We start from the raw sequence: 21,592 nt of genomic DNA, 5'->3' as shown, positions 1-21,592 counted from the left end.
AAATCATCTTCCAGCATGTCACCATCGATGGATGGATGGAGATACAACTGTATAAAAGGAGACCTCTAATTCTGTTTCAGATCATGTGTAAGGGGTCTGCTAAGGCTAGGTGATTCTCCACTCCCCTTGCCCGTGTTCGTGTTATGTCATGTATGTTTTGTGATGCTGTTACTGTGTATTGTGATGTGAAAATATATATACGTTGTAGGGAAAGGAGAATAAACCACAGAAAAATTGCAATGAGTAGTCCAAAAATGCTCTCTGCATAGATCCTTGTTATACATTTGCATACCCCAACAGCTCTTGCTTGTCTCTACCGCCCATATGGTTTATGCCTGTCACTTTTTACCCTGTGTGTCAATGATCTGTGATATTTAATAAAGTATTTCTGTTTTTTGGCATTTTTGGACAGCTCATTGCGATTTTTCTGTGGTTTGTTCTCTTTAGATGTGCCATGTGTTCTGCATTGTCCGGTATGTGAGCTAAGGATATGCTTCTTATGACAATGATATGTAACTATTACTAATTTGACTTTATTTTATCCTTTTAGCTCTTTGTGTTTTCACTACTTTTTACAGTTGTAGGGAAAGTGCAGTACTTAAGTTAGCCCACTAGATGGGGACACATAAGCATGCATAGATCAGGGTAGGGAATAGTTAACATAGGAGGGGGCATCTGTGGGTAAGTCAGTGAGTTTCACCCATTTTAGTCAGTAGGGCCTGAGAGCCCGCACAGGGCAGTTGGCAACGTAGCGTTTCAGCAAGTAGCCCAGTCATCCAGAGCCTGTGAGTCGAAGGTCACAGCATTAATGGAATGCATGGCAGCTCCAATATGCAGCAGCTAACTACGTGGGCTGATGCCCTTTTGTCTGGGGTGAAACGGACAGGGGAACTCCTGAAGATAGTTAGGCTGGCCAGAAGGAACGCTGCGGTGCCGGACGAGTCAGTATGACCCCAGGGTATTTCCGATGAAGTGAGGGAAGGCACAGGGAAAGAAAGGAATGTGCTCTTTGATGTTCCCTATGGTGTTGCTGTGACTGAGTTGGACGTGCTGAGAATGGAACCAAGTAAAATTGTTTATTTGAAGTTGGAACTGGACTCTGAAATCCTGAGCGGATCAGAGAGGACTCTGATGGATCTGAAGGCGCAAAGAGAGGTACGCTACAAAAAGGACATGGCGTGCATGTGATGGAGGGCCAGGGTGCGCTGAAACAGCCACCATTGTGGGCCACGACTGCGACCCTGGACTCCCTCACACATGGAACCCAAACCACAGTTGCAGCCAGGGCCGCACCTATAATGAGGCCATTTGAGCCTGTGGCTCAGGCGGCAGACAGCTGTTGTGCACAGGGGCGGCATTATGCGCTCTGCTACCCGCAGCACCTACAATTTAGCCTGCACGCTGGAGCTGCGGTAGCGTGCAAAGGCTTGTAATTGATGAGGTCACAGGAGGGAAGGAGTCAGGGCCCCCGATCATGTGACCCCTGACTCCTGGTCCTGTGTTGTGCGCATCAGCCCTCGGTCTATCGATCATCTCTGTCCCTGCTCTGTTGCTATGTTCTATTTTCTGCCACAGGACCTGTGATGAGGTCACAGGAGAGGAGGAGTAGGGGTCACATGATCAGGGGCCTCGGTGTATGCAGGAATCTGCTGTGCTGGTTGTCATGGTGCTGAATGAGGGAACAGTTTATGTGTGGGGTCAGGAGGGGTTTATAGGGTGGATGTAGCAGAGCCGCACGTGTGCGAGGTGTATGGAGCGGAGCCGTGTGTGTGCAAGGTGTATGGAGCAGAGCCATGTGTGTGTCAGGTGTACGAAGCGGAGCCGCACGTGTGTGAGGTGTACGGAGCGGAGCCGTGTGTGTACAAGGTGTACGGAGCAGAGCCGTGTGTGTGCGAGGTGAATGGAGCGGAGCCATGTGTGTGTCAGGTGTACGAAGCGGAGCCGCACGTGTGTGAGGTGTACGGAGCGGAGCCGTGTGTGTGCAAGGTGTACGGAGCAGAGCCGTGTGTGTGCGAGGTGTATGGAGCGGAGCCATGTGTGTGTCAGGTGTACGAAGCGGAGCCGCACGTGTGTGAGGTGTACGGAGCAGAGCCGTGTGTGTGCAAGGTGTACGGAGCAGAGCCGTGTGTGTGCGAGGTGTATGGAGCGGAGCCATGTGTGTGTCAGGTGTACGAAGCGGAGCCGCACGTGTGTGAGGTGTACGGAGCGGAGCCGTGTGTGTGCAAGGTGTACGGAGCAGAGCCGTGTGTGTGCGAGGTGTATGGAGCGGAGCCATGTGTGTGTCAGGTGTACGAAGCGGAGCCGCACGTGTGTGAGGTGTACGGAGCGGAGCCGTGTGTGTGCAAGGTGTACGGAGCAGAGCCGTGTGTGTGCGAGGTGTATGGAGCGGAGCCATGTGTGTGTCAGGTGTACGAAGCGGAGCCGCACGTGTGTGAGGTGTACGGAGCGGAGCCGCGTGTGTAAGGGTTGTACGGAGTGGAGCAGTGTGTGTATGGGGTGTACAAAACGGAGCCCTGTGTGTACGAAGTGTATGGAGCTGAGCTGTGTGTGTGAGGTTTTTTGATGATATCCAAAACCATATCACCAACCTTAAACTGGGGACCAATGGTCCTATGTCGGTTGGAAAACCGCTGGGCCTTTTCCTGGGAGAGAGATAACTTATCCACCACTTGGTCCCAGATCTGGTGCATTCTCTCCACCACAGTGTCAACACCTGGGCAGGCAGAAGGCTCCACCTGCCCTGAAGAAAATCGAGGATGAAACCCAAAGTTACAAAAAAAAGGTGACATCAAAGTGGCAGAACTAGCTCTATTATTTAAAGCAAATTCGGCCAAGGGCAAAAATGAAACCCAATCATCCTGATCAGCGGAAATAAAACATCTCAAATACGACTCCAAGGTCTGGTTTGTTCTCTCCGTCTGTCCATTGGTCTGAGGGTGAAAAGCAGAGGAGAAGGACAACTGAATTCCCAGCTTGGAACAGAAAGTTCTCCAAAATCTAGACACAAACTGAACTCCTCTGTCAGATACAATGTTCTCAGGAATCCCGTGCAAGCGAACCACCTGTTGCAAAAACAGGGGCACCAACTCAGAGGAAGATGGCAACTTAGGGAGTGGTACAAGATGAACCATCTTAGAGAACCTATCACAAATCACCCAAATAACAGTCATTCTCTGAGAGACAGGCATATCAGAGATGAAATCCATTGAAATATGGGTCCATGGCCTCCTGGGGACCGGCAAAGGCATCAACAATCCACTAGAGAGAGAACAAGGTTTAGACCGGGAGCAAGTCCCACAGGACTGCACAAAATTCCTGACATCACGAGACAAGGCGGGCCACCAAAAAGACCAACTCACCAGATCTCTAGTACCAAAAATACCTGGATGACCAGCCAATGCAGAGCAATGAACTTCAGACATCACTCTCTTCTTCCACTGGTCAGGAACAAACAACTTTCCACTGGGACAACGCTCAGGTTTGTCCTCCTTGAACTCTTCCAGAGCACGTCTCAAATCGGGTGAGATGGCAGAAAAAACTACCCCTTCGCCTAAGATGGTAGCAGGCTTGGTCACCACAGGAGAATCAGCAAAGAAGCTCCTAGAGAGGGCGTCTGCCTTGACATTCTTAGTGCCAGAAAGAAAAGAGACCACAAAATCAAAACGTGTAAAAAACAAGGCCCACCTAGCCTGTCTAGGGTTCAAGCGTTTGGCCGACTCCAGGTAAATCAAATTCTTGTGGTCAGTGAGGACCATGACTTGATGTTTAGCTCCCTCCAACCAATGTCTCCACTCCTCAAATGCCCATTTCATGGCTAACAGTTCCCGATTCCCCACATCATAGTTACGTTCAGATGGAGAGAACTTTTGGGAAAAGAAAGCACAGGGATTCATTTTAGATGTCACAGGATCCTTTTGGGACAAAACAGCTCCTGCACCAATCTCAGAAGCGTCCACCTCTACCTGGAACGGGAGTGAGACATCAGGTTGCCGCAAAACCGGGGCAGAAGTGAATCTTCGCTTCAGCTCCTGAAAGGAAGAAACAGCCTCCGGAGACCAATTCAACACATCAGCACCCTTCTTAGTCAGATCAGTCAATGGCTTGGCAATACTAGAAAATTTTGCTATAAATTTCCGATAAAAATTAGCAAAACCCAAAAACTTCTGGAGGGCCTTCAAAGAAGTGGGCTGAACCCAATCATAAATGGCCTGTACCTTGGCCGGGTCCATTTCAACAGTTGACGGAGACAAAATAAATCCCAAAAATGAAATCCTCTGTACCCCAAAAAGGCATTTCGATCCTTTGACATACAGGGAATTCTCCCTCAAGATCCGGAACACAGTCCGAACATGTTCCACATGAGAATCCCAATCCTTGGAGAAGATCAAAATATCATCCAGATAGATAATCAAAAATTTATCCACAAAGTCTCGGAAAATGTCGTTCATAAAGCACTGGAAGACAGAAATAATATGCGAGGCATCTCCACAAAAAAAAACACAGCTTATTACACTTTCTGAACTCCTGACGTTGCTCCCTGGACAAAACTCTATCACATTGCATAGGTTCAGACACCTGTTCAACAGGTGGCAACACCTCTCGTGCCGTCCTGCGTTCACGTAAACGCCGATCAACCTGAATGGCTAATGACATAGAATCGTCAAGACCAGAGGGAACAGGAAATCCCACCATAGTATCTTTTACGACTTCTGACAAACCCTTCCGAAAGAGAGCTGCCAAGGCATTATCATTCCAGGTAGTAAGGACCGCCCACTTTCGGAATTTTTGACAGTACAATTCTGCAGAATCTCGACCCTGGCTCAATGCCAACAGGGTCTTTTCAGCCTGATCAATAGCATTAGGTTCGTCATACAACCCCAAGGCTTGAAAAAATGCGTTCACATTAGTCAGAATAGGATCATCTGGTTTCAAAGAAAATGCCCAATCCTGGGGATCGCCACACAGTAAAGAGATGACAATTTTAACCTGCTGCGCGGAGCTCCCTGACGAGTTAGGCTTCAAGGCAAAAAATAATTTACAATTATTTTTGAAATTCAAAAATTTAGACCGATCCCCAAAAAACACATCAGGAGTAGGGATCTTTGGTTCAGCAGTATGTGAATGAGAAAGGTAGGCGGAAATTCCCCGCACTTCCGCAGCGAGCTGCTCCACACGATCAGACAATTGCTTTATCTCTATAGGCAGCCCCTAACATATAATGACGGTGAAGCAAGTTGAAAAAACACTCACACAGATAGAAAGATAGGCTGAGAAAATGATGGGGCCCAAGCTAACTAAATAGGACAGGATAGGAAAGCTGCTGTCTGCAATCCGCCAAAAACCCTATCAAAACCAGAGCCAACAGACTGACAGGGAAAAAAAGCCCTGAAGACGCTAGGCTTCAAAAAGACTATATCAGTACTCAGGTATTATCTGAAGACAGAGCAAAAAGGAATTCGGCTCACCCAGCAGGGAATGGCAGAAATCCAGCAAAACAAGGCAAAACAAAACCAAAACACAAATGCAAAAAGAAGAGCAGAAAACTTAGCTTTTGAGGAGCAGGAATCAGACTGGTCTCCAAGAATCCCTCAGAGAAATCACCCGCAAGGCAGAAGGGTGTCGGCCTTATATCCAGTCAGCAATTCCAGTCACCCAGTCATCATCATTCTGCTCAGCTGTTTGGTAATCAGCCTCACTACCTTCCTTCACCAGAAGAGGGAGTTCATCAGACCTCAATGGTGAAGGGGAAAATGAACTCACAACACGCGTGTGTGCGAGGTGTATGGAGCAAAGCCGCATGTGTACAAGGTTTACGGAGCGGAGCTGTGTGTGTACAAGGAGTACAGAGCGTGGCCACATGTGTAAAAGGTGTACAGAGCAGAGCCGCATGTGTACGAGGTTTACAGAGTGGAGCCATGTGAGTACTGAGTGGAGCTGTGTGTGTGCAAGGTGTACAGAGTGGAGCCGCATCTGTACGAGGTGTACGGAGCGGAGCAGCGTGTGTACGGGGTGTACGGAGCGGAACTGCATGTGTACGGGGTGTACGGAGCGGAGCCTAGTGTGGACGGGGTGTACGGAGCGAAGCCGCATGTGTACGGGGCGTAAGGAGCGGAGCTGCGTGTGTACAGGTTTTACGGAGCGGAGCCGCGTGTGTAAGGGTTGTACGGAGTGGAGCTGTGTGTGTATGGGGCGTACAAAATGGAGCCCTGTGTGTACGAAGTGTACGGAGCTGAGCCGTGTGTGTGCAGAGCAGAGCCGTGTGTATATGGAGCGGAGCAGAGCCATGTGTGTACGGAGTGGAGCCACATGTGTATGGAGTGGAACCGCGTGTGTACGAGGTGTATGGAGCAAAGCCGCATGTGTACAAGGTTTACGGAGTGGAGCCATGTGTGTACAAAGTGTACAGAGCATGGCCACGTGTGTAAAAGGTGTACGGAGCAGAGCCATGTGTGTACTGAGTGGAGCCGTGTGTGTGCGAGGTATAAAAAGCGGAAACGTGTGTGTATGAGGTGTGCGGAGCCATACGTGTACAAGGTGTATGGCGGGGAGCATCCATATCTCCCAGCGGGACAGTCCCGATTTTGAGAGAGATTCTGCCCCTCTGCACAGGCCGGGAGCTTACTTTCCCCCCGGACACAGGAGTACACAGCAGAGCCCCAAGGAGCACTTAAAATTCACACATGATGTTCCACCGGAAGTGACATGCTAGAAGCTGACCGGAAATGTGGTAATTTCGGGAGGAGATTGTGACGGAACCATGGAGGCACTTCAGGGAATGCTTCAGATCCATCACCGTGCCCTCCGACAGCGCGGACAGCGGGATCGCCTTGGACTCGGGGATGCCAGCCATGTGAGCGGATCATGATGTGTCCTGCATCGGGAGGCTCAGGTGGGCACCACAATGGGAGCCGGGCTGCCATAGTATCTTTATAGAATCTTTCTTTCTCTCTCTGTTCTTTCTCTCTCTAATCTTTCCTTTTTTCTTTCTCTCTCTCTCTGTTCTTTCTTTCCTCTCTTTCTCTCTCTCTTCTTTCTTTCTCTCTGTTCTTTCTTTCCCCTATTTCTTTGTCTAATCTTTCTTTTTCTCTCTGCTTTTTCTTTCTCTCTCTGTTCTTTCTTTCTCTCTCTGTTCTTCCTTTCTCTTCCTTTCTCTCTCTCTGTTCTTTCTTTCTCTGTTCTCTATCTTTCCCCTCATTCTTCCTTTCTCTCTCTCTGTTCTTTCTTTCCTCTCTTTCTCTCTCTTTCTGTTCTTTTTCTCTCTCTGTTCTCTTTCTTTCCCATCTTTCTTTCTCTTTCTCTGTTCTTTCTTTCTTTCCCCTATTTCTTTCTCTCTCTCTGTTCTTTATTTCCACCCTTTCTTTCTTTCTCTCTCTGTTTTTTATTTATTTCCCCTCTCTTTCTCTCTCCCTCTCTGTTCTTTCTTTCTCCTCTTTCTTTTTTTCTCTCTCTCTGTTCTTTTTTCTGTCCACTCTTTCTTTCTCTCTCTGTTCTTTCTTTTTTCTTTCTCTCTGTTCTTTCTTTCCCCTCTTTCTTTCTATCTGTTCTTTCTTTTGCTCTGTTCTTTCTTTCTTTCTTTCTCTTTCTTTCCCCTCTTTCTTTCTCTCTGTAATCTTTCTTTCTCTCTGTAGTCTTTCTCTCTCTGTTCTTTCACTTTCTTTCTATTTGTTCTTTCATTCTTTCTCTGTTCTTTCCCCTCTTTCTTTCTATTCTTTCTTTCTCTCTCTGTGTTCTTTCTTTATTTCCCTTTCTTTCACTCTGTTCTTTCTTTCCCCTTTCTTTCCTTCTCTCCCCTTTCTTTCTCTCTCCCTCTGTTTCTTTCCCCTCTTTCTTTTTTCTCTCTCTCGCTGTTCTTTTTTTCTGTCTCCTCTTTCTTTCTCTTTCTGTTCTTTCTTTCTTTACCCTTTCTTTCTCTCTGTTCTTTCTATCCCCTCTTTCTTTTTTCTCTCTCTCTGTTCTTTTTTTCTGTCCCCTCTTTCTTTCTCTCTGTTCTTTTTTCTCTCTGTTTCTTTCTTTCTTTCTTCTTTCTTTCTCTCTCTGTTCTTTCTCTCTCTCTTCTTTCTTTCTCTCTCTCTCTGTTTTCTTTTTTCTCTCTCTGTTCTTTCTTTTCCTCAGTACCAGTCAGTGTGCCCACAGTACCGGTAGAATAAGAGGGGTAGGAAACTAGGTGGCACTGGTCACATTGAGCCTCTCATACTGAGCACCCCCATAAAGTGGGCCAGCCCCAGATAACAGGGTACAAACAAATCACTATTACTATCAGTCCAAGTGGACAATTATATACGTAAAGTTAATGATGTCCCTGTGCCAAGCAGTGCGGAGGATCAGAATACACTGAGGAGACCAGAGCAGAGGGGTATGGTGAGAAGAATTATATGGGGCCCATAATGCTGTATGAAGTAATATATGGGACCCAATATACTGTATGGAGCATTATATGGGGCCCATTATACTGTATGGAGCATCATATGGGGCCCATTACACTGTATGAAGCATTATATGGGGCCCATAATACTGTATGCAGTAATATACGGGACCCATAATACTCTCTGGAGCATTATGTGGGGATAGGGGATGACTTTGTTTGCTGTCTGACCGCTGGGACCCCCATGATCCTGGGAAACGTAGCTTTGAAGAGCACCATGTAAATGCAGCTGTGGTCGATCATACGCACTGTGGCGCCATTCACATGTGGCTCTTCAAATAACTCCTTTAAGAGAGTGATGAGGAGACGACAAAGTATAGGAGAAACTCACTGATCGGGGTGAGGAGTGTTATAGTTTGTGGGCTGGTGGGATTTGTGTGGCAGGGCTGCTTTTTTGTCCCAGTCTGGCCCTGTGCCAGGCCTACTATTGCCATTAATGACCCTTGTTCTGGATTCTTCTGTGTTGTTCTAGGATGTGCGAGTGATGGCGCTGACATCCTTGGGTTTGGACACCTTTCTTTTCTATTTATCTAAATCAAATTGTTTTGTACTCAGTTTTTACAGGATAGATATAAAAATTTTGCTGTTCGCCTCAGGCAGCAGAGAGGCTCGGTTCACCCCTGGTTGCAGCTGATGTTCCTTACATCCATGTCACTTCTGTGCCTTTCCAGCCAGATATTCCCATCATCTCCGGGATGAGATGTTTTGAGGGCTCGGGTTCTGTTCCTTGCTTCTTTGCAGTAGAGGAATTCACTCTATTTGGCCATGCAGTAAATCGACTGAAAACAGAAAAGTCTCCAGAGACAGGAGGGAACACGAACTTTCTTGACTTCTCGTGTAGTAAACAGATCAATGACTGGAGTAAAGTTCATAGGGTCTCTGGGCCATGAGGGGCTCTGACTGGGCCAGGACAGATCACACAACAATGATTCCAAATCATCACAATATGAACAGCAATGACCATTCAGAAAGAGACAATAACGTCATGAGGTCACAATGTGGGAATGCTCGGATCTGGAGTAACTGTCTTCCCTGCAAGTCTCCTGTATAAGACAACAATAAGGATTGTCAGGACAGTGAGGGGTTAATACACAGTGGATATTATCAGTCCAGGACCAGAGGTTTCTGATCACAGGAAGATCAGATTAAACCACTGGACCACCAGGGACCAGGCAAGAACCAGCAAATATCAAAGATCATATTAAACCACTGGACCACCAGGGACCGGGCAAGAACCATCAAAATCTCAAAGATCAGATTAAACCACTGGACCACCAGGGACCAGGCAAGAACCAGCAAAATATCAAAGATCAAATTAAATCCACAGGGCCACCAGGGACCAGGCAAGAACCAGCAAATATCAAAGATCAGATTAAACCACTGGACCACCAGGGGCCAGGCAAGAACCAGCAAAATGTCAAAGATCAGATACAACCACTGGACCACAAGGGGCCAGGCAAGAACTAGCAAAACATTAAAGATCATATTAAACCACTGGACCACCTGGGACCAGGCAAGAACTAGCAAAACATTAAAGATCATATTAAACCACTGGACCACCTGGGACCAGGCAAGAACTAGCAAAACATTAAAGATCGTATTAAACCACTGGACCACCTGGGACCAGGCAAGAACTAGCAAAACATTAAAGATCATATTAAACCATTGAACCACCAGGGACCAGGCAAGAACTAGCAAAATATCAAAGATCATATTAAACCATTGAACCACCAGGGACCAGGCAAGAACCAGCAAAATATCAAAGATCATATTAAACCACTGGACCACCAGGCACCAGGCAAGAACCAGCAAAATATCAAAGAACACATTAAACCATTAGACCACCAGGGACCAGAGAACCAAATGAAAAAAAAACCCAAAGCAATGGACTATAAGGAAACTCTGGACAGAAGAGTTGCCTTTATTATACACTGATGGCAAGCAGCGGCACTGTGCACATATTAGGAATATGAAATGTAAAGTGATACAAAAAATATAGATTGCAGGATTTATACATAGATTCAATACCAAAGATGGTGGAGCCAGAAATAATGAAATATTTGATCACATAAAATTATATAAAAGTAAATATAAAGTGTATGATCACAATATGAGCCCAAAGAAAAAAATAAATAAAAAATTCATTTCAAAATATATCAAAATTACATGAAATATGTAGGAATAAGGTGACAGAAGTGACCACAACTGACCACGATACAACATGAAAAAGGGGGAAGGGTAGAAAGTGCGAAGGAGAAATAGTCACAGCGAGCATGAGGAAAGATCACTCATCAACACAGAAATGACTAAAGTGCATAAGTGCCGAGACCACAAGTAAAACCAATGCAGCACACACAGAGACCAGGGTGAGAATACAAAATCAATAAAAGGGGCCATGTACCTTTGTGGTCCACAAATCCTAGTCACAAGCACACAGACCATCTGGGATCAAGTAATTATCACTGAACTCCAGGTATCAGCACCAAGAAACATACAAATAATGCAAACACCACAGGACCAGAGACCAGGGAAGGCGTGCCATCAGACCACTAGACCACCAGGAGTCATAGCCAGAGCTGAAAACGCAATAGAGAGAAGAGGAAACCAGAGCGTGCTGAGATGTCACTGTTATTATGGGGGGCTGTGGATATCTGTATTATTATGGGGGCTGTGGATATCTGTGTTATTATGGGGGACACTGGAAATCTGTATTATTATGGGGGACACTGGATATCTGTATTATTATGGGGGGCTGTGGATATCTGTATCATTATGGGGGCTGTGGATATCTGTATTATTATGGGGGGCTGTGGATATCTGTGTTATTATGGGGGACACTGGAAATCTGTATTATTATGGGGGACACTGGATATCTGTATTATTATGGGGGACACTGGATATCTGTATTATTATGGGGGACACTGGATATCTATATTATTATGGGGGACACTGGATATCTGTATTATTATGGGGGACACTGGATATCTGTATCATTATGGGGAGCTGTGGATATCTGTGTTATTATGGGGGACACTGGATATCTGTATTATTATGGGGGACACTGGATATCTGTATTATTATGGGGGACACTGGATATCTGTATCATTATGGGGAGCTGTGGATATCTGTATTATTACAGGGAGCTGTGGATATCTGTATTATTATGGGGGGCTGTGGATATCTGTATTATTATGGGGGGCTGTGGATATCTGTGTTATTATGGGGGGCTGTGGATATCTGTATTATTATGGGGGCTGTGGATATCTGTGTTATTATGGGGGGCTGTGGATATCTGTATTATTATGGGGGACACTGGAAATCTGTATTATTATGGGGGACACTGGATATCTGTATTATTATGGGGGACACTGGAAATCTGTATTATTATGGGGGACACTGGATATCTGTATTATTATGGGGGCTGTGGATATCTGTATTATTATGGGGGACACTGGATATCTGTATTATTATGGGGGGCTGTGGATATCTGTATCATTATGGGGGCTGTGGATATCTGTATTATTATGGGGGGCTGTGGATATCTGTGTTATTATGGGGGACACTGGAAATCTGTATTATTATGGGGGACACTGGATATCTGTATTATTATGGGGGACACTGGATATCTGTATTATTATGGGGGACACTGGATATCTATATTATTATGGGGGACACTGGATATCTGTATTATTATGGGGGACACTGGATATCTGTATCATTATGGGGAGCTGTGGATATCTGTATTATTATGGGGGCTGTGGATATCTGTGTTATTATGGGGGACACTGGATATCTGTATTATTATGGGGGACACTGGATATCTGTATTATTATGGGGGACACTGGATATCTGTATCATTATGGGGAGCTGTGGATATCTGTATTATTACAGGGAGCTGTGGATATCTGTATTATTATGGGGGGCTGTGGATATCTGTATTATTATGGGGGGCTGTGGATATCTGTGTTATTATGGGGGGCTGTGGATATCTGTATTATTATGGGGGCTGTGGATATCTGTGTTATTATGGGGGGCTGTGGATATCTGTATTATTATGGGGGACACTGGAAATCTGTATTATTATGGGGGACACTGGATATCTGTATTATTATGGGGGACACTGGATATCTGTATTATTATGGGGGACACTGGATATCTGTATCATTATGGGGAGCTGTGGATATCTGTATTATTACAGGGAGCTGTGGATATCTGTATTATTATGGGGGGCTGTGGATATCTGTATTATTATGGGGGGCAGTGGATATCTGTGTTATTATGGGGGGCTGTGGATATCTGTATTATTATGGGGGCTGTGGATATCTGTGTTATTATGGGGGACACTGGATATCTGTATTATTATGGGGGACACTGGATATCTGTATTATTATGGGGGACACTGGATATCTGTATCATTATGGGGAGCTGTGGATATCTGTATTATTACAGGGAGCTGTGGATATCTGTATTATTATGGGGGGCTGTGGATATCTGTATTATTATGGGGGGCTGTGGATATCTGTGTTATTATGGGGGGCTGTGGATATCTGTATTATTATGGGGGCTGTGGATATCTGTGTTATTATGGGGGGCTGTGGATATCTGTATTATTATGGGGGGCTGTGGATATCTGTATTATTATGGGGGGCTGTGGATATCTGTATTATGGGGGGCTGTGGATATCTGTATTATTATGGGGGGCTGTGGATATCTGTATTATTATGGGGGCTGTGGATATCTGTGTTATTATGGGGGGCTGTGGATATCTGTATTATTATGGGGGGCTGTGGATATCTGTATTATTATGGGGGTTGTGGATATCTGTAGTATTATGGGGGCTGTGGATATCTGTGTTATTATGGGGGCTGTGGATATCTGTATTATTATGGGGGGCTGTGGATATCTGTATTATTATGGGGGGCTGTGGATATCTGTATTATTATGGGGGGCTGTGGATATCAGTATTATTATGGGGAGCTGTGGATATCTGTAATATTATGGGGGGCTGTGGATATCTGTATTATTATGGAGGGCTGTGGATATCTGTATTATTATGGGGGTTGTGGATATCTGTATTATTATGGGGGGCTGTGGATATCTGTGTTATTATGGGGGGGCTTTGGATATCTGTATCATTATGGGGAGCTGTGGATATCTGTATTATTATGGGGGGCTGTGGATATCTGTGTTATTATGGGGGGTTGTGGATATCTGTATTATTATGGGGGGCTTTGGATATCTATCATTATGGGGAGCTGTGGATATTTGTATTATTATGGGGGGCTGTGGATATCTGTGTTATTATGGGGGGCTGTGGATATCTGTGTTATTATGGGGGGCTGTGGATATCTGTGTTATTATGGGGGGCTGTGGATATCTGTATTATTATGGGGGCTGTAGATATCTGTGCTATTATGTGGAGCTGTGGATATCTGTATTATCATGGGGGCTGTGGATATCTATTATTATGGGGGGCTGTGGATATCTGTATTATGGGGGCTGTGGATATTTGTATTATTATGGGGGGCTGTAGATATCTGTATTATTACAGGGAGCTGTGGATATCTGTATTATCATGGGGCCTGTGGATATCTGTATTATTATGGGGGGCTGTGGATATCTGTATTATTATGGGGGGCTGTAGATATCCGTGTTATTATGGTGGGCTGTGGATATCTGTATTATTATGGGGGCTGTAGATATCTGTGTTATTATGTTGAGCTGTGGATATCTGTGTTATTACAGGGAGCTGTGGATATCTGTATTATTATGGGGGGCTGTGGATAACTGTGCTATTACGAGGGGCTGTGGATATCTGTATTATTATGGGGAGCTGTGGATATCTGTATTATTATGGGGGGCTGTGGATATCTGTATTATTATGGGGGGTTGTGGATATCTGTGTTATTATGGGGGACTGTGGATATCTGTATTATTATGGGGAGCTGTGGATATCTGTATTATTATGGGGGGCTGTGGATATCTGTATTATGGGGGGCTGTGGATATCTGTGTTATTATGGGGGGCTGTGGATATCTGTGTTATTACGGGGGGCTGTGAATATCTGTATTATTATGGGGGCTGTAGATATCTGTGTTATTATGGTGGGCTGTGGATATCTGTATTATTATGGGGGGCTGTGGATATCTGTGTTATTATGGGGGGGCTGTGGATATCTGTATTATCATGGAGAATGTGGATATCTGTATTATTATGGGGGGCTGTGGATATCTGTATTATTATGGGGGGCTGTGGATATCTGTGCTATTATGGGGGGCTGTGGATATCTGTATTATTATGGGGGGCTGTGGATATCTGTATTATTATGGGGAGCTGTGGATATCTGTATTATTATGTGGGGCTGTGGATATCTGTATTATTATGGGGGGTTGTGGATATCCATGTTATTATGGGGGCTGTGGATATCTGTATTATTATGGGGGTTGTGGATATCTGTATTATTATGGGGGGTTGTGAATATCTGTATTATTATGGGGGTCTGTGGATATCTGTGTTATTATGGGGGGCTGTGGATATCTGTATTATTATGGGGGGCTGTGGATATCTGTATTATTATGGGGGGCTGTGGATATCTGTATTATTATGGGGGCTGTGGATATCTGTATTATTATGGGGGCTGTGGATATCTGTATTATTATGGGGGTTGTGGATATCTGTATTATTATGGGGGGCTGTGGATATCTGTATTATTATGGGGGGCTGTGGATATCTGTATTATTATGGGGGGCTGTGGATATCTGTATTATTATGGGGGGGTTTGGATATCTGTATTATTATGGGGGGCTGTGGATATCTGTATTATTATGGGGGGCTGTGGATATCTGTATTATTATGGGGGGCTGTGGATATCTGTATTATTATGGAGGGCTGTGGATATCTGTATTATTATGGGGGTTGTGGATATCTGTATTATTATGGGGGGCTGTGGATATCTGTGTTATTATGGGATGGCTTTGGATATCTGTATCATTATGGGGAGCTGTGGATATCTGTATTATTATGGGGGGCTGTGGATATCTGTGTTATTATGGGGGGTTGTGGATATCTGTATTATTATGGGGGGCTTTGGATATCTATCATTATGGGGAGCTCTGCATATTTGTATTATTATGGGGGGCTGTGGATATCTGTGTTATTATGGGGGGCTGTGGATATCTGTATTATTATGTGGGGTTGTGGATATCTGTATTATTATGGGGGGCTGTGGATATCTGTGTTATTATGGGAGGCTGTGGATATCTGTGTTATTATGGGGGGCTGTGGATATCTGTATTATTATGGGGGCTGTAGATATCTGTGCTATTATGTGGAGCAGTGGATATCTGTATTATCATGGGGGCTGTGGATATCTATTATTATGGGGGGCTGTGGATATCTGTATTATGGGGGTAGTGGATATCTGTATTATTATGGGGGCTGTAGATATCTGTATTATTACAGGGAGCTGTGGATATCTGTATTATCATGGGGCCTGTGGATATCTGTATTATTATGGGGGGCTGTGGATATCTGTATTATTATGGGGGGCTGTAGATATCCGTGTTATTATGGTGGGCTGTGGATATCTGTATTATTATGGGGGCTGTAGATATCTGTGTTATTATGTTGAGCTGTGGATATCTGTGTTATTACAGGGAGCTGTGGATATTTGTATTATTATGGGGGGCTGTGGATAACTGTGCTATTACGAGGGGCTGTGGATATCTGTATTATTATGGGGAGCTGTGGATATCTGTATTATTACAGGGAGCTGTGGATATCTGTATTATTATGGGGGGCTGTGGATATCTGTATTATTATGGGGGGCTGTGGATATCTGTGTTATTATGGGGGGCTGTGGATATCTGTATTATTATGGGGGCTGTGGATATCTGTGTTATTATGGGGGGCTGTGGATATCTGTATTATTATGGGGGACACTGGAAATCTGTATTATTATGGGGGACACTGGATATCTGTATTATTATGGGGGACACTGGAAATCTGTATTATTATGGGGGACACTGGATATCTGTATTATTATGGGGGCTGTGGATATCTGTATTATTATGGGGGACACTGGATATCTGTATTATTATGGGGGGCTGTGGATATCTGTATCATTATGGGGGCTGTGGATATCTGTATTATTATGGGGGGCTGTGGATATCTGTGTTATTATGGGGGACACTGGAAATCTGTATTATTATGGGGGACACTGGATATCTGTATTATTATGGGGGACACTGGATATCTGTATTATTATGGGGGACACTGGATATCTATATTATTATGGGGGACACTGGATATCTGTATTATTATGGGGGACACTGGATATCTGTATCATTATGGGGAGCTGTGGATATCTGTATTATTATGGGGGCTGTGGATATCTGTGTTATTATGGGGGACACTGGATATCTGTATTATTATGGGGGACACTGGATATCTGTATTATTATGGGGGACACTGGATATCTGTATCATTATGGGGAGCTGTGGATATCTGTATTATTACAGGGAGCTGTGGATATCTGTATTATTATGGGGGGCTGTGGATATCTGTATTATTATGGGGGGCTGTGGATATCTGTGTTATTATGGGGGGCTGTGGATATCTGTATTATTATGGGGGCTGTGGATATCTGTGTTATTATGGGGGGCTGTGGATATCTGTATTATTATGGGGGACACTGGAAATCTGTATTATTATGGGGGACACTGGATATCTGTATTATTATGGGGGACACTGGATATCTGTATTATTATGGGGGACACTGGATATCTGTATCATTATGGGGAGCTGTGGATATCTGTATTATTACAGGGAGCTGTGGATATCTGTATTATTATGGGGGGCTGTGGATATCTGTATTATTATGGGGGGCAGTGGATATCTGTGTTATTATGGGGGGCTGTGGATATCTGTATTATTATGGGGGCTGTGGATATCTGTGTTATTATGGGGGACACTGGATATCTGTATTATTATGGGGGACACTGGATATCTGTATTATTATGGGGGACACTGGATATCTGTATCATTATGGGGAGCTGTGGATATCTGTATTATTACAGGGAGCTGTGGATATCTGTATTATTATGGGGGGCTGTGGATATCTGTATTATTATGGGGGGCTGTGGATATCTGTGTTATTATGGGGGGCTGTGGATATCTGTATTATTATGGGGGCTGTGGATATCTGTGTTATTATGGGGGGCTGTGGATATCTGTATTATTATGGGGGGCTGTGGATATCTGTATTATTATGGGGGGCTGTGGATATCTGTATTATGGGGGGCTGTGGATATCTGTATTATTATGGGGGGCTGTGGATATCTGTATTATTATGGGGGCTGTGGATATCTGTGTTATTATGGGGGGCTGTGGATATCTGTATTATTATGGGGGGCTGTGGATATCTGTATTATTATGGGGGTTGTGGATATCTGTAGTATTATGGGGGCTGTGGATATCTGTGTTATTATGGGGGCTGTGGATATCTGTATTATTATGGGGGGCTGTGGATATCTGTATTATTATGGGGGGCTGTGGATATCTGTATTATTATGGGGGGCTGTGGATATCAGTATTATTATGGGGAGCTGTGGATATCTGTAATATTATGGGGGGCTGTGGATATCTGTATTATTATGGAGGGCTGTGGATATCTGTATTATTATGGGGGTTGTGGATATCTGTATTATTATGGGGGGCTGTGGATATCTGTGTTATTATGGGGGGGCTTTGGATATCTGTATCATTATGGGGAGCTGTGGATATCTGTATTATTATGGGGGGCTGTGGATATCTGTGTTATTATGGGGGGTTGTGGATATCTGTATTATTATGGGGGGCTTTGGATATCTATCATTATGGGGAGCTGTGGATATTTGTATTATTATGGGGGGCTGTGGATATCTGTGTTATTATGGGGGGCTGTGGATATCTGTGTTATTATGGGGGGCTGTGGATATCTGTGTTATTATGGGGGGCTGTGGATATCTGTATTATGGGGGCTGTAGATATCTGTGCTATTATGTGGAGCTGTGGATATCTGTATTATCATGGGGGCTGTGGATATCTATTATTATGGGGGGCTGTGGATATCTGTATTATGGGGGCTGTGGATATTTGTATTATTATGGGGGGCTGTAGATATCTGTATTATTACAGGGAGCTGTGGATATCTGTATTATCATGGGGCCTGTGGATATCTGTATTATTATGGGGGGCTGTGGATATCTGTATTATTATGGGGGGCTGTAGATATCCGTGTTATTATGGTGGGCTGTGGATATCTGTATTATTATGGGGGCTGTAGATATCTGTGTTATTATGTTGAGCTGTGGATATCTGTGTTATTACAGGGAGCTGTGGATATCTGTATTATTATGGGGGGCTGTGGATAACTGTGCTATTACGAGGGGCTGTGGATATCTGTATTATTATGGGGAGCTGTGGATATCTGTATTATTATGGGGGGCTGTGGATATCTGTATTATTATGGGGGGTTGTGGATATCTGTGTTATTATGGGGGACTGTGGATATCTGTATTATTATGGGGAGCTGTGGATATCTGTATTATTATGGGGGGCTGTGGATATCTGTATTATGGGGGGCTGTGGATATCTGTGTTATTATGGGGGGCTGTGGATATCTGTGTTATTATGGGGGGCTGTGAATATCTGTATTATTATGGGGGCTGTAGATATCTGTGTTATTATGGTGGGCTGTGGATATCTGTATTATTATGGGGGGCTGTGGATATCTATGTTATTATGGGGGGGCTGTGGATATCTGTATTATCATGGGGAATGTGGATATCTGTATTATTATGGGGGGCTGTGGATATCTGTATTATTATGGGGGGCTGTGGATATCTGTGCTATTATGGGGGGCTGTGGATATCTGTGTTATTATGGGGGGCTGTGGATATCTGTGCTATTATGTGGAGATGTGGATATCTGTATTATTATGGGGGGCTGTGGATATCTGTATTATTATGGGGAGCTGTGGATATCTGTATTATTATGTGGGGCTGTGGATATCTGTATTATTATGGGGGGTTGTGGATATCCATGTTATTATGGGGGCTGTGGATATCTGTATTATTATGGGGGTTGTGGATATCTGTATTATTATGGGGGGTTGTGAATATCTGTATTATTATGGGGGTCTGTGGATATCTGTGTTATTATGGGGGGCTGTGGATATCTGTATTATTATGGGGGGCTGTGGATATCTGTATTATTATGGGGGGCTGTGGATATCTGTATTATTATGGGGGCTGTGGATATCTGTATTATTATGGGGGCTGTGGATATCTGTATTATTATGGGGGTTGTGGATATCTGTATTATTATGGGGGCTGTGGATATCTGTATTATTATGGGGGGCTGTGGATATCTGTATTATTATGGGGGGCTGTGGATATCTGTATTATTATGGGGGGGTTTGGATATCTGTATTATTATGGGGGGCTGTGGATATCTGTATTATTATGGGGGGCTGTGGATATCTGTATTATTATGGGGGGCTGTGGATATCTGTATTATTATGGAGGGCTGTGGATATCTGTATTATTATGGGGGTTGTGGATATCTGTATTATTATGGGGGGCTGTGGATATCTGTGTTATTATGGGATGGCTTTGGATATCTGTATCATTATGGGGAGCTGTGGATATCTGTATTATTATGGGGGGCTGTGGATATCTGTGTTATTATGGGGGGTTGTGGATATCTGTATTATTATGGGGGGCTTTGGATATCTATCATTATGGGGAGCTCTGCATATTTGTATTATTATGGGGGGCTGTGGATATCTGTGTTATTATGGGGGGCTGTGGATATCTGTATTATTATGTGGGGTTGTGGATATCTGTATTATTATGGGGGGCTGTGGATATCTGTGTTATTATGGGAGGCTGTGGATATCTGTGTTATTATGGGGGGCTGTGGATATCTGTATTATTATGGGGGCTGTAGATATCTGTGCTATTATGTGGAGCAGTGGATATCTGTATTATCATGGGGGCTGTGGATATCTATTATTATGGGGGGCTGTGGATATCTGTATTATGGGGGTAGTGGATATCTGTATTATTATGGGGGCTGTAGATATCTGTATTATTACAGGGAGCTGTGGATATCTGTATTATCATGGGGCCTGTGGATATCTGTATTATTATGGGGGGCTGTGGATATCTGTATTATTATGGGGGGCTGTAGATATCCGTGTTATTATGGTGGGCTGTGGATATCTGTATTATTATGGGGGCTGTAGATATCTGTGTTATTATGTTGAGCTGTGGATATCTGTGTTATTACAGGGAGCTGTGGATATTTGTATTATTATGGGGGGCTGTGGATAACTGTGCTATTACGAGGGGCTGTGGATATCTGTATTATTATGGGGAGCTGTGGATATCTGTATTATTATGGGGGGCTGTGGATATCTGTATTATTATGGGGGTTGTGGATATCTGTGTTATTATGGGGGGCTGTGGATATCTGTATTATTATGGGGAGCTGTGGATATCTGTATTATTATGGGGGGCTGTGGATATCTGTATTATGGGGGGCTGTGGATATCTGTGTTATTATGGGGGGCTGTGGATATCTGTGTTATTATGGGGGGCTGTGAATATCTGTATTATTATGGGGGCTGTGGATATCTGTATTATTATGGTGGTTGTGGATATCTGTATTATTATGGGGGGTTGTGAATATCTGTATTATTATGGGGGTCTGTGGATATCTGTGTTATTATGGGGGGCTGTGGATATCTGTATTATTATGGGGGGCTGTGGATATCTGTATTATTATGGGGGGCTGTGGATATCTGTATTATTATGGGGGGCTGTGGATATCTGTATTATTATGGGGGCTGTGGATATCTGTGTTATTATGGGGGGCTGTGGATATCTGTATTATTATGGGGGGCTGTGGATATCTGTATTATTATGGGGGTTGTGGATATCTGTATTATTATGGGGGCTGTGGATATCTGTGTTATTATGGGGGGCTGTGGATATCTGTATTATTATGGGGGGCTGTGGATATCTGTATTATTATGGGGGGCTGTGGATATCTGTATTTTTATGGAGGGCTGTGGATATCTGTATTATTATGGGGGTTGTGGATATCTGTATTATTATGGGGGGC

The sequence above is a fragment of the Dendrobates tinctorius genome, unplaced genomic scaffold, assembly GCF_039654945.1.
Source record: "Dendrobates tinctorius isolate UK_male_01 unplaced genomic scaffold, ASM3965494v1 ptg000232l, whole genome shotgun sequence".
Classification (NCBI taxonomy): Eukaryota; Metazoa; Chordata; class Amphibia; order Anura; family Dendrobatidae; genus Dendrobates; species Dendrobates tinctorius.
Note: the sequence above shows the minus strand (reverse complement) of the source record.